The sequence below is a fragment of the Callithrix jacchus genome, chromosome 19 (genome assembly GCF_049354715.1).
Source record: "Callithrix jacchus isolate 240 chromosome 19, calJac240_pri, whole genome shotgun sequence".
Classification (NCBI taxonomy): Eukaryota; Metazoa; Chordata; class Mammalia; order Primates; family Cebidae; genus Callithrix; species Callithrix jacchus.
In genome coordinates this window covers 27,274,972-27,287,069 of record NC_133520.1, presented here as the reverse complement: position 1 = coordinate 27,287,069, position 12,098 = coordinate 27,274,972, and the positions used below count along the sequence as shown (strand labels likewise).

General features: G+C 45.9%; 1 long non-coding RNA gene and 1 pseudogene across 1 annotated transcript in view; both read left to right on the top strand.

Annotated features, from left to right (window-relative positions):
- Window positions 1-12,098, top strand: part of LOC128930193 (uncharacterized) — a 62,525-nt gene that overhangs the window by 21,194 nt on the left and 29,233 nt on the right. The gene's annotated exons all lie outside the window — the stretch shown is intronic.
- Window positions 3,631-11,357, top strand: LOC128930192 (adenosylhomocysteinase pseudogene; annotated as a pseudogene).

Sequence of the window (12,098 nt, the reverse complement as noted above, 5' to 3'; positions counted from 1 at the left end):
ATCTGTTTGCCATCATCACATTTGATGCATGGCTCATCCTGCCGATTCTACTTCTAAATGCTGTCTCAACTGTCTCACTTTTCTCAGACTCTCATTGCTGGTTCTAGGTATTGTTCATATCATTCACCAATTTGGTCTCATTCACTCTTAATTCTTTCCTGTCTTTCTTAAGCATAGATCAGCTTAAAAACTCATATGATATGCACAAATGTTCATAGTAGCACTATTTGTAATAGCTAAAAGGTAGAAACACTCAAATGTTCATCAACAGGTGAATGGTTAAACAACTTGTGGTATATCCATAAAATAAAATATTACTCAGCCATAAAAAGGAATGGAGTACTGATACGTGCTGCGACACGAACCTTGAAAACATTATGCTAAGTGAAAGAAGCCCAGCACGAAAGGCCAGACTGTATAATTCCATTATATGAAACATCCGGACTAGGTAAATCCATAGAGACAAAACTCAGATTGGTGGATGCCAGGGGCTGGGGGAGGGAGCAAAGAAGAGTAACCGATCAGTGGGTGCAGTACAGGGTTTCGTTTCGGGTTGATGAAAATGTTTTGTAACTAGAGGTTGCAGTTGCACAGCACTGTGAAGGTATTAAATGCCACTGAATTGTTCACTTTGAAATAGTTAATCTTACGGTATGTGAGTTTCACCTCAATTGAAATCAAGACAGAAACCTTTTGATGCTCTTAGAAAAGATCATGTTCTGAGCTTGGTGTCCCCTTTCTTCCACGCCTGGCTCCAGGCTCTTTCCTGGCTCACTGCACCCTCCTCTTCCGTATTCCATCCCCATTTCCTCCCTTCTTTTCCCTTCTCTACCACCCCCTAGTGGCGTTCATTTGAAAGTCCAGGCACCTTCTTGCTGCTAAGGCATTTTAAAAAGCCACCTTCTCTGTAAGCCCTCTTTCCTTACTCCTATTTCAAAAGGAAATTTGGAGGGAGTACAGGGAACCTGGGAATTGGGGACAAATTCAAATTCAAATTCTTACAAAAGACCTAAGTTCAATTTCCTATTCTACTACTTACTCAGCTGTGTGACCTAGAAAAAGTTAATTACCTCTCTGCACCTCATTTTTTTCTCATCTCTAGTACCTGTCTCATAAAATTATTGGGAAGAGTAAATGAAATCGTACACACAAAGCTTTTAGAGTGTACTGGCCACCTACCAAGCTTGCAGTAAACGTTGGCTATTAGGATGTCTGTTAGTTCATCCTTCAAGGCCCAGATCAAATGGGAGGTCTTCCTCATCCGGGAGGTCTTCCTTATCTCCCCCTGGCAGAGTCGGTTCTGTATTTACTGTTATTGCATAGCTTGTGTACCTCTGTGCTTGTTGTATGTTTTACTCGCCTTTTCCTACAGGAGCTGTGAGCCCTTTAAGATGGAAATTCTCCATGATATAGTTTGGCCATGTCCCCACCCAAATCTCATCTTTTTAAATTTTTTATTTATTTGTTTACTTATTTGTTTGTTAGTTTGTTTTTGAGATGGAGTCTTGCTCTGTTGCCCAGGCTGGAGTGCAGTGGCTCAATCTCAGCTCACTGCAAACTCTGTCTCCTGGGTTCAAGCAATTCTCCTGCCTCAGCCTTCTGAGTAGCTGGGATTACAGGCATGCACCACCATGCCCTGCTAATTTTTTTTGTATTGTTAGTAGAGACAGGGTTTCACCATGTTGGCCAGGCTGGTCTTGAACTCCTGACCTCAAGTGATCCTCCCGCCTCAGGCTCCCAAAGTGGTAGGATTACAGGCATGAGCCCAGCTCCAGATCTAATTGGGAATTGTAGCTCCCATAATCCCTACCTGTGGTGGGAGGAACCAGGTGGAGATAATTGAATCATGGGGTTCATTTCCCCCATCTTGTTCTTGTGATAGTTCTCAGGAGATGTGATGGTTTTATAAGGGGCCTCCCTCTGCACTGGACACTCATTCTCACACCTGCCACCCTGTGAAGAGCTCCTTCTGCCATGATTGTAAGTTTCCTGAGGCATCCCCAGCCATGTGGGACTGTGAGTCACTTAAACATCTTTGCTTTATAAATTACCCAGCCTCAGGTAGGTCTTTATTAGCAGTGTGAGAATGGACTAATACACTCCGCTGGTGAAACAGTTTAAATTTCTTGCACCCCTCCCTCTCTCAACCTCTACTGTTTTCCCCGGGAACCCAAGCTGGTTTGGTGGCCGCTTAGTGGTGTGGAAGGGGACCAGGCAGGTAACCTTGCCTCTTATTGTGCCTCTGAACCTGAGTTTCACCAGAGTGACAGCCCAGCACCCCAAGCTGGTAAGGTGCTGGGTCTCAGTTCACTTAAAAATTTCTAAGTGCCATCAAGCCTCGGTTTTCTTTTTGGATTCCAGAAGAAAAATTAGGCAAACAGTTAATATTTATTATTTCATCTTTCCCTTTTGTGCTTTACCCATGGCCTGGCATACATGCCTAGCAACTGCTGCTGGCTGGATTGTGATGGTTTCTGGTTCCTTCCTCACAACTCACCACAGCGGGTTAGCATGGCAGGTCCCTTGTGTTTAGAAAGAGAAAGTCCAGTACCAAACAAGAAACCCTGTGACAGTCCCAGGATGCTGGGCAGGAATCTGCATTTATTTCACATTCCTTCCATGCTCAGCAACATCGTTCACTTCACATGGCTCCCTAGGCCTTGCCTTTGCCAGCAAGGCCTGGCCTCTTCCCTGAACCAGGAAAACTCTGAATTCAACCCATAATCCTGCTGTTCTTGGTAACACCAGCGTCTTCCCACAAAAGCTCTAGAAACTGGTTAGACTTTTTGAGCTTTTTGGAACAGTAAGACATTCACTTTTGTTGGGAAGGATATCAATTTTCAGTGTTCTTAGGCTTCTTGGATGAAATTTTAGATAAAAAAATCTTGTGATACTCACGTACTTTCCCCTAACCCATCCCCCTTCCCACTTAGGAAACCTTTTCTAAAAAGTGAGATGTTAGTTTGGGTTGCAGTTCACAAGGAGTAGTGGGAAGGGCCGAGAAGACCTGGCTTCAAATCCCAGTCCCACCATGAGTATGAGGAATGCGTTCAACCTTTCTGGCCCTCCGTTTCCTCATCTGGTCAGTGCCTCCAAGGTTTATATTTAGAATCAAATAAGATTTTTGTAAGGTGCTTAACACAGATTTTCAACAAATGTCAGTCCCCTAATTCCTGTGATCTCCTTTCTCTCGTGCCCTGTTTGCTCATAACAATTTTCCAAAATCGAATCTACGGAGAGTTTGAAAAAGCTGGAATTATGTGTTTTCCATTTGATCCTTTATTTATGTTTATTTATAGAGATAGGGTTCTTGCTCTGTTGCCTAGGCTGGCCTTAAACTCCTGGGCTGAAGTGACCCTCCTGCCTCACCCCCTGTAGTAGGTGGGACTGCAGGTGTGAGCCACCATACCTGGCTTGGTGCTTTCTTTTTAAGCACATTAACCTTTCTGTAGCATTTAAAAAGTGCCTTACCCACAGCGCTGCTATTATATACAGTCGTCTAGAGACTGATAGGTTAAGTGAACTGGGGACTCACTATGGAATATTGTGCAGTGGTTAGAACCAACATATTAGGTTACAAATTATAACATGGAGAGATAGTCAAAGTATAGTGCATAGTGAAGAATAAGAAATACAAAGTGGTATTTAACTCAATACCATTTATATAAGCAAAAAATACTTGCACACTAGATGTGAAAGCACCAGTACTTATGGATTCATGTGCAGAAATATGCAGCTTTGTTTGTAGTGATGAAAACCTGAGTGCAACCCAAATGCCATGAGTAAGGGAATGGTTGGGTAAACAAATGAACATCCATCTATTCCACGAATTACTAGACAGGTATTAAAAAAGCATGCCAGAGATCAGGACCTACTGCCCTGGAAGGATGATCGTATCATATTCTTAGATGAGAATAGCAAACCACAGAGATACGGATTATGAATCCAGTTCGTTAAACCAAATCTCTTTCCTCTCTCTCCCTCTCTCTCTCTGTTTCTCTGTCTCTGTCTCTCTCTCTGTCTCTCTCTCTCTCTCTCTCTCTCTCTCTCTCTCTCTCTCTCTCACACACACACACACACGTGTGTAACCACCAGTTTAAAGGACTGAGTGATCCTGGAGACACGTGTGGAGAGATAGACCCTGCCCATGCTGTTAGCAGTGGTCACCTGCTGGGGGTGCAGGGAGATAAGAAAAAAAGACTATCAAAGACTAAAGAAAATAAAAGCTCATTATAGCTATGTTGAAAATCCAGACACAAGTATTCTATTATGGAAGTTACTTACAATGAGTAAACAACGAAAACGCAGGTGGACCAGGACCAGACTGTAACATGAATAAAAGTAGTACTTGGGTAAGAGGATTATCGGCATAAAGAAAAATACATGAACACAAAACAGTGATATCAAACAAACAAAATAAACATTAAACACCTTAGGGTAGCAGCCTATATGTGAGAGGAGAGGGTGGGAGTGAGTAGGAAGATCAAAAGGACATTTAAAAAATATTAAAGAGAAGGTGTATGTTTAGCCCGGTGACAATGAATGGAGGTGGGAGCATGATGACCTCAACACTCTGCACTTAAGGTTAAAAAAGTCACATAAGGACTTTCCCCTAGAGTAGCTTATATAAAGAACAATAACACTAGAACTTATGTAGGGGAGGATGTACCTGCGACTTTAGGGTCCACTTTTCTACAGAACATCATTCAAGGGTGACTGCGGTAAGCCCCATCCCCAGAGGCAAAGTAACTAAAATTTAGCAAGGGTCTGAGTACGGACTAGTAAGTGTCATGATTATTCCATGCGTGGGAATTCCCAGACCCGTCCTCCAGGGACTAAGGCTAGCGTTACCTGTAATGATCAGTGAGAGAAGGAACGTTCAGCCCATCAATGCCTTTGCTCTTGTAAACCAGACTAGATCACTCTGGGGAGAATATTAGCTATTAATTAGTTCCTTTAAATAGTGGCTTTGAACTTTTGGAATTAAAATTAATTGATGGTCTAAAGGAATGCCATGTAAATTTTATGGCATTGAGACTCCCCCCACCCCCGGGATTGATCTGACTTTGTTCTTTCCCCCTCATTTTCCCAAGCTTGCATCTTTTTAGTAGCCGATTGCACTTATCTTTTGAGCTTTGAACCCTGCCCCAGTGGATAAGTAATTTCATTTAGGTAAACAGTCTCTAGAAATAGATTCAAACTGTGAGCAAACAGCTTGTTTGTGATAACAGGCCCTGCCTTGCAGCCTGGTGTGTGAGGCTAATGGTCTCATGTCTGCTGATGGCGATGCCTGACTTCCCCTCTTTGTAAAGTACACCCCAGATGTGTTACATTCTCTTAAGGTGCAAGGCAGGTCCTGTAAATAAACTGGGTTTCTCCGGGACTGATGCAGGGACCAGAAGAGTCACATACAACTGCAGAGCGGTCGGTCCTGTCATGAGGGTCTCACTGTCTGGTGTTGACCATCCGTGTCACGAGCCCGGGTGTTGCTGAAAGACCAAGTTAACGCGGTTGCCTTCCCTCCGCTGGAACGTGTCCTATATGATGACACTCATTATAGTTAATGAGCTGTTAGCTTTTCCATTAAGGAATTCTTTTAAGGGTTTATAACCTGGTAATAACAATAATTTGCTTCAGGCAGAAACTCCTGTAACAGGTATGAACAGCCCAGCTCTTATCAACGTTGCTTGGGGTGGGAGAGTTGGTTCCGCTCCATACAGCATGCAAAAGGAAACTTGCCAGAATCTAAAGGTATTTCCCTTATCTTTTTTTCTTTTACAATCACAATTGGTAATAGCTGTATTTGGTATAAAATATTTCCAGAGAGGGCAGTGTCATCAAGAGTCCTGGATGGGGCCGGCACATCTGCCATGGTGAGAGCTCTGGGAATGTTGTGTGATTGGTGGTTGTGAGAAGCCAAATGCAGAGAAGTCAGCCAGGAAACCCTAAAGCTGACACCAGCTCCACCGCACCCGGCTCCCTGAAGTGCAGAGAGAACCCTAGCTTTTCTTAGCACAACACACAGAGGCCTGAGTGGTCAGGCAGCCCACACAAAATCCATGAAGGATTCACATTTATCCAAATACTGCAAGCTCTGGGCTTTAAGAAAGGCCATCCAGCATCCTATAGACCACAGGCGATGTTCTGTTTGTCTTCCCAACCAGAGTGGCTTGGCCTGAGACACCAATTAACATAAGCTAGGCTTCATGCCTGAAAAGACGGTTACATGGTATAATATTATGATATAATAAGACATGTATGCATGTGGTTTATGCTCCTGGTTCTTGGCACACAGCTCCTAAAATTTTTGGAATCTCCAAAGTGATGTGTATTTGCACGCTATCGTGATGACTGGCATATGTGTGTATTGGGGTGGGGGTGGAAGGACCTGGATAGCCTCCGGATAGAGGCTGGTTGCCGGAGGAACCAACCGTGTGATTAGAGGGTTGGAACTTGCCATCTTCTCTCCTCAACCCCCACCCTTGACCTCTGCCTCGAAGGAGGAGAGAAGGACTGAAGTTGAGTTGCTCACCAATGGCCAATAATCAATCATGCCTATGTAATGAAGCTGTCATAAAAACCCAAAAGGACAGGGTTTGAGAGCTTCTGGATTGCTGAACACATGGAGGTTCTCGGGGGGTGAACCCCCTCATCAGGAGGGGCTGTGGAAGCTCTGTGCCCCTTTGCAGGTGCTTTGCACTGTGTGTTACTTCATCTGGCTGCTTATCTGTCCTTCACAATATGCTTTATAGCAAATAGGTAAATGTAAGTAAAGTATTTCACTTAAGGTTTTTTAGAATATGAAGGAAAAAATATGTATACATATAGAAAAGAGTTTTTTTTCATTTTAGTTTTAATTTTTGTTTAAGCTTATGGTTCTGAGAGCTGAGAAGTTCAAGGGCATGGTGCTGGCTTCTGGTGAGGCCTTCGGTGTGGCGTCATGATGTGGTGGTGGAGGTCACAGGGGAAGCAGACATGTACGAAGAGGGGAAAACCTGACAGACAGCCTCATTCCCCTGAGTTCTGTGAGCTGTCCTAGCAAATTAATCCAGTGTGAGGAAGGGGTCTCGGGAACTCTCAAGTTCTGCTGGTTGGTCAGAAGTACAGGTAATACAACACAGGGCTGGTAACTGGCATCTGGAGAGGGAGACAACCTTGTGGAACTCAGCTCTTCCCCTACAGGGTCTATCTCCAGGTAAAGAGTGTCAGAATGGAGTTAAATTGTAGGATACCCGGTTGGTGTCTTCTGGAGAACTGCTCGACGTGTGGGGAAAACCCCACATACATTTTGGTTATCAGAGGTGAAATACCTTGTGCTGGGTGCGTGAGAGTGGGAAAAACTGTTTTCTTGTCTCTTACGCAAGGCATGAGGAGAGTCTTGTGCCTTATGACTATGAAGAGTCCCTAGACTGAGTGGAAGAAGTGGTTAAAGAAGGCAGCTCAAGGGATCCTTCCCTCTCAGCCTCTTGAGTAGCTGGGACTACAGGTGTATGTCACCACACCCAGCTAATTTTTGTAGAGACAGGGTTTCGCCATGTTGCCCAGACTGGTCTGGAACTTGGGCTTGCGCCTTATGAATTTGAAGAATCCCTAAACTGAGTGGAAGAAGTGGTTAAAGAAGGCAGTCAGGGAGGTGAGGAGTCCATCCTGGCTGAGAGATTGACAGGATGAAGGATGTGAGAAGGACGTTATATCTACGGAGGAGCTGAGTGGCTCAGACTCCCACATGGCACAGAAAAACATCAATGGTGCTGCCAGGAGTGAGGGGTCTTGGGACAGCCCTGCAGAGGAGAGGCTGAGTTGGGAGAAGCACTGATTTCATGTTTTAAGGTGTGCAGACCTAAGTTATGCTGTGTATGGGCTTTCAAGAAGGTGCGACAATAGGAAGGAGGCGGGACCAGGACCTGGCAGACCCACTCCTCACGCTTTCTGCTGACTATTGGGGTAATGGCTACTGGAGTCAGAAACCTGGAATGTCTGAGGATCCAAATTCTGGACAGATATTGGAAGGATTGGTAGGTCAGATTGCCCTTTCACCTCTATGTCATGTTTTCCTGAAAGAACTGGTCCAGCCCTGGGCAAACTGGCTCCTGTCCCAGTGAGGTGGGCTTCCAGTGACCTGGAGCACATGCTTAGCAGGAGAGTCTCTGGCCTAATTAAGAGGCTTTAACATTTAAATCTGAGTCTTGAACTGTTTGGGATGTGAGAAGTTCCAATATAGAAAGAACGGTAAATGGAAAAGGCATGCATTTTTTCAAGAGAAAAGTCTGCTATAGGGGCCATTGCCAAGACAATACTTCTGTTCTCAGATGTCTATGTGTTAATTGCACTTTTAAATAGGCTTCACTTACCTGTTTTAAAATAATATACGTGCACTATAGAAAATTTAGGAAAATATAGGCAAGGGTAAGAACGAAGCAAAAAGAGCCTATTGTCTCCCCTTCCCCACTTTAAGCTGTAACTACAGTTAGTCACTTTCTAGATTTCTTTTCATATTGTGTTCTAAAATGACACTTTATACCATTAAAATGGCACGGCGCCACCTGCTCAGTGCCTGTTCCCAGACTGAGGCTCAGCCCCCTCACCCATGCGCATCACCAGAGCCGCAGAATGTCTGACAGACTGCCCTGCAAAGTCACTGGCATCGGCCTGGCTGTCTGGGGCTCAAGGCTCTGGACACCGGATGGCGATGCGCGGCCTGATGCGCATGCGTGAGAGGGGCTCGGCCTCCACACTGCTGGAGGGCGCCCGCCTCGCTGGCTGCCTGCACCGGCCGTGGAGATGGCCGTCCCCACTGAGACCCTCGTCGCCCTGGGTGCTTCAACACCTTCTCCACCCAGGACCATGAGGCGGCTGCCATCGCCAAGTCTGGCATTCCAGTGTATGCCTGGAAGGGCGAAACGGACAAGGAGTACCTGTGGTGCATTGAGCCGACGCTGTACTTTGAGGACGGGCCCCTCAGCGTGATTCGGGATGACCGGGGGGACCTTGACAACCTCATCCACACCACGTACCTGCAGCTCCTGCCGGGCATCCGAGACATCTCTGAGGAGACCACGGCCAGGGTCCACAACCTCTGCAAGATGATGGCCAGTGGGATCCTGAAGGCGCCTGCCATCCACGTCAACGACTCCGTCACCAAGAGCAAGTGTGACAGCCTCGTGGCTGCCGGGAGTCCCTCACAGACGGCATCAAGCGGGCCCCAGACGTGATGATTGCCAGCAAGGTAGCAGTGGTAGCAGGCTATGGCGATGTGGGCAAGGGCTGTGCCCAGGCCTGTGGGGCTTCGGGGCCCGTGTCCTCATCACTGAGACGGACCCCATCAGTGCACTGTCGCTATGGAGGCTGCCATGGAGGACTATGAGGTGATGGATGAGGCCTGTCAGGAGGACATCTTTCTTGGCTGGCATTTTGACCAGATGAAGGATGCTGCCATCCTGTGTAACACTGGACACTTTGACATGGACATCAGTGTCAAGTGGCTAACCAGAACGCTGTGGAGAAGGTGAACATCAAGCCCTCAAGCCGCAGGTGGACTGGTTCCGGCTGAAGAATGAGTGGTGCATCATTCTGCTGGCTGAGGGTCAGCTGGTCGTTCTGGGTTGTGCCATGGGCCACCCCAGCTTCATGAAGAGTAACTCCTTCACCAACAAGGTGATGGCAAAGATGGAGCTGTGGCCCCACCCAAACAAGTACCCCGTTGGGGTTTACTTCCTGCCCAGGAAGCTGGATGAGGCAGTGGCTGAAGCCCACCTGGGCAAGCTGAACGTGAAGTTGGCCAAACTGACTGTGAAGCAGGCCCAGTGCCTGGGCATGTCTCGTGATGGCCCCTTCAAGCTGGATCACGACCGCCACTGAGAGCCAGGTCTGGGCTTCACCTTCCAACTGCTGTTCTTGCCCAGGCCCCGCCTTTCCTCCCTAAGAGCAAACGGCACCAACTTTGTGACCGGTTTGCCAGTGTCCCCATCTACTCTTTGGGGCTGGTCACTCAGTGTTTGGCCTCTGTTGCAGCCCTCATACTGTTCCAGGTGTGGCAGCAGGAACTGAGGGGCCCCTTCTCAAGTCCACGTCATGATGGAGGTACCAGCCACAGGGAACCATGGGCTCACTGGTCTTGGAACAGCTCATTAAGTCAGTCCTTCCTTAGCCTCGAGCCAGTAGTGGAGTCACAAAGCCCATGTATTTTATCATCTAGGCCTTCACCTGGTCTGTGAACTTAGACCTGTATATTTGGTTTATGGGTCCGGTGGTTCCTCGGCCCACAACAGATGAGGAGCTATATTGAAGGGCAAAGAGGAACTGTTTGAATTTTCCTGAGAGCCTGGCTTAGTGCTGGCCTTCTCTTAAACCTCATACCAGTGAGGTCAGTACTTTTAGTCCTTGTTTTATAGGGGTTAGAATAGACTGTTAAGGGGCAGCTGAGAACGAACAGAGAAGTGACAGTCAGAGGTTGAGAGGGGCCGGAAAAACATAAAAGCAGGCATAGATCTGCTACCACTTTGTAACCAGATGGTTCCCATCACAACCCAGGGTCAAAAAGAGAATAATTTGGCCTATAATGTTTATAATGTTAAAATAAAGCAGGAATGTGGGTACATAAAGATCCCAATGCTTAAAAAAAATTGTAGATATTTTAGATAATGGGAAAAGCACAGAGAAGAAAAATATACTCATAGTGCCACCTCCATGTTCACATAGTTTTTAACTTTTTATTTTGGAAAACTTCAAACATATATAACCTTTTAACATTTTTGTTTTTTTTTTTGGTCTCACTCCGTCAGCCAGGTTGGAGTGTAGTGGTGCAATGATGATTCACTGCAGCCTCGACCTCCCCAGGCTCGGGTGGTCCTTTGCCCCAGCCCCTTGAGTAGCTTGGGCTACAAGTTTACACCACTACACCCAGTTAATTTTTGTATTTTTTGTAGAGACAGGGTTTTGCCACGTTGCCCAGACGGGTCTTGAACTCTTGGACTCAAGTAATCCTTCCTCCTCAGCCTCCCAAAGTGCTGGATTACAGGAGTGAGCTAGCATGCCTGGCCTCCTGTTAACATTTTGATATATTTTATTTCTGTCTTGACTGTGTGTGTACTATCTATATATGTATATGTATATACAGACACATATCCGTATAGACATATACACAGACATATAGGCAAAACTAGGATTATATCACATATTAAACAGGTTTTTTTTTGTTTTGTTTTTTGAGCTGGAGTCTTGCTGTATCACCCGGGCTGTAGTGCAGTGGCAACCTCAGCCTCCAGGTTCAAGTGATTCTCATGCTCAGCCTCCCAAGTAACTGAGATTACAGGTTCCCACCACCACACCTGGCTATTTTTTTTTTTTTTGTATTTTTAGTAGAGACAGGGTTTCACCATGTTGACTGGGCTGCTCTTGAACTCCTGACCTCAAGTGATCCTCTTGCTTCAGCCTCCCAAAGTGCTGGGATTACACATGTAAACCACTGTTCCTGGCCAGATATTAAACAGTTTTGTTTGCCATTTGTGCTGCTTTAAATGACATTGTGACGTATCTCTAAATATTCTTGGAAACATTTGAACAAGGGAAGCAAAATGGTTTCTCGGATTACTCTAGGCTGAGCGGGAAAAGACCCATAATGACACTCGGCAGTAGTGAGGGGTGGGTATTCTGACTCTAGAATGTAGCAGGCACTCAATCCATCTTGTTGAGTGAACAAATTACTTGCTCAAGAGAAGTAGACTTGATACGAGGAGTGAGGAAATAGCATTGTAAGTAAAGACATGCAATATGACGAACCTTAAGTCTCATGGAACTTGAATTTTTAGGTCATGGAGTTTATATTTTCAACCTAGGAAAAGGGACAGAAAAAAAACCGTTTTTCTCAGTAAGTCGTTTCCCACTGAGCCTAGAGTAATCCGAGAAACCGTTTTGCTTCCCTTGTTCAAATGTTTCCAGGAATATCTAGAGATATGTCACAATGTCATTTCAAGCAGCACAAATGGCAAGGCACCTCCAATGGCCAGGCCCAGTGGCTCACACCTGTAATCTCAGTACTTCGGGAGGCCGAGATCACCTGAGGTTGGGAGTTTGAGATCAGCCTGACCAACATGGGGAAA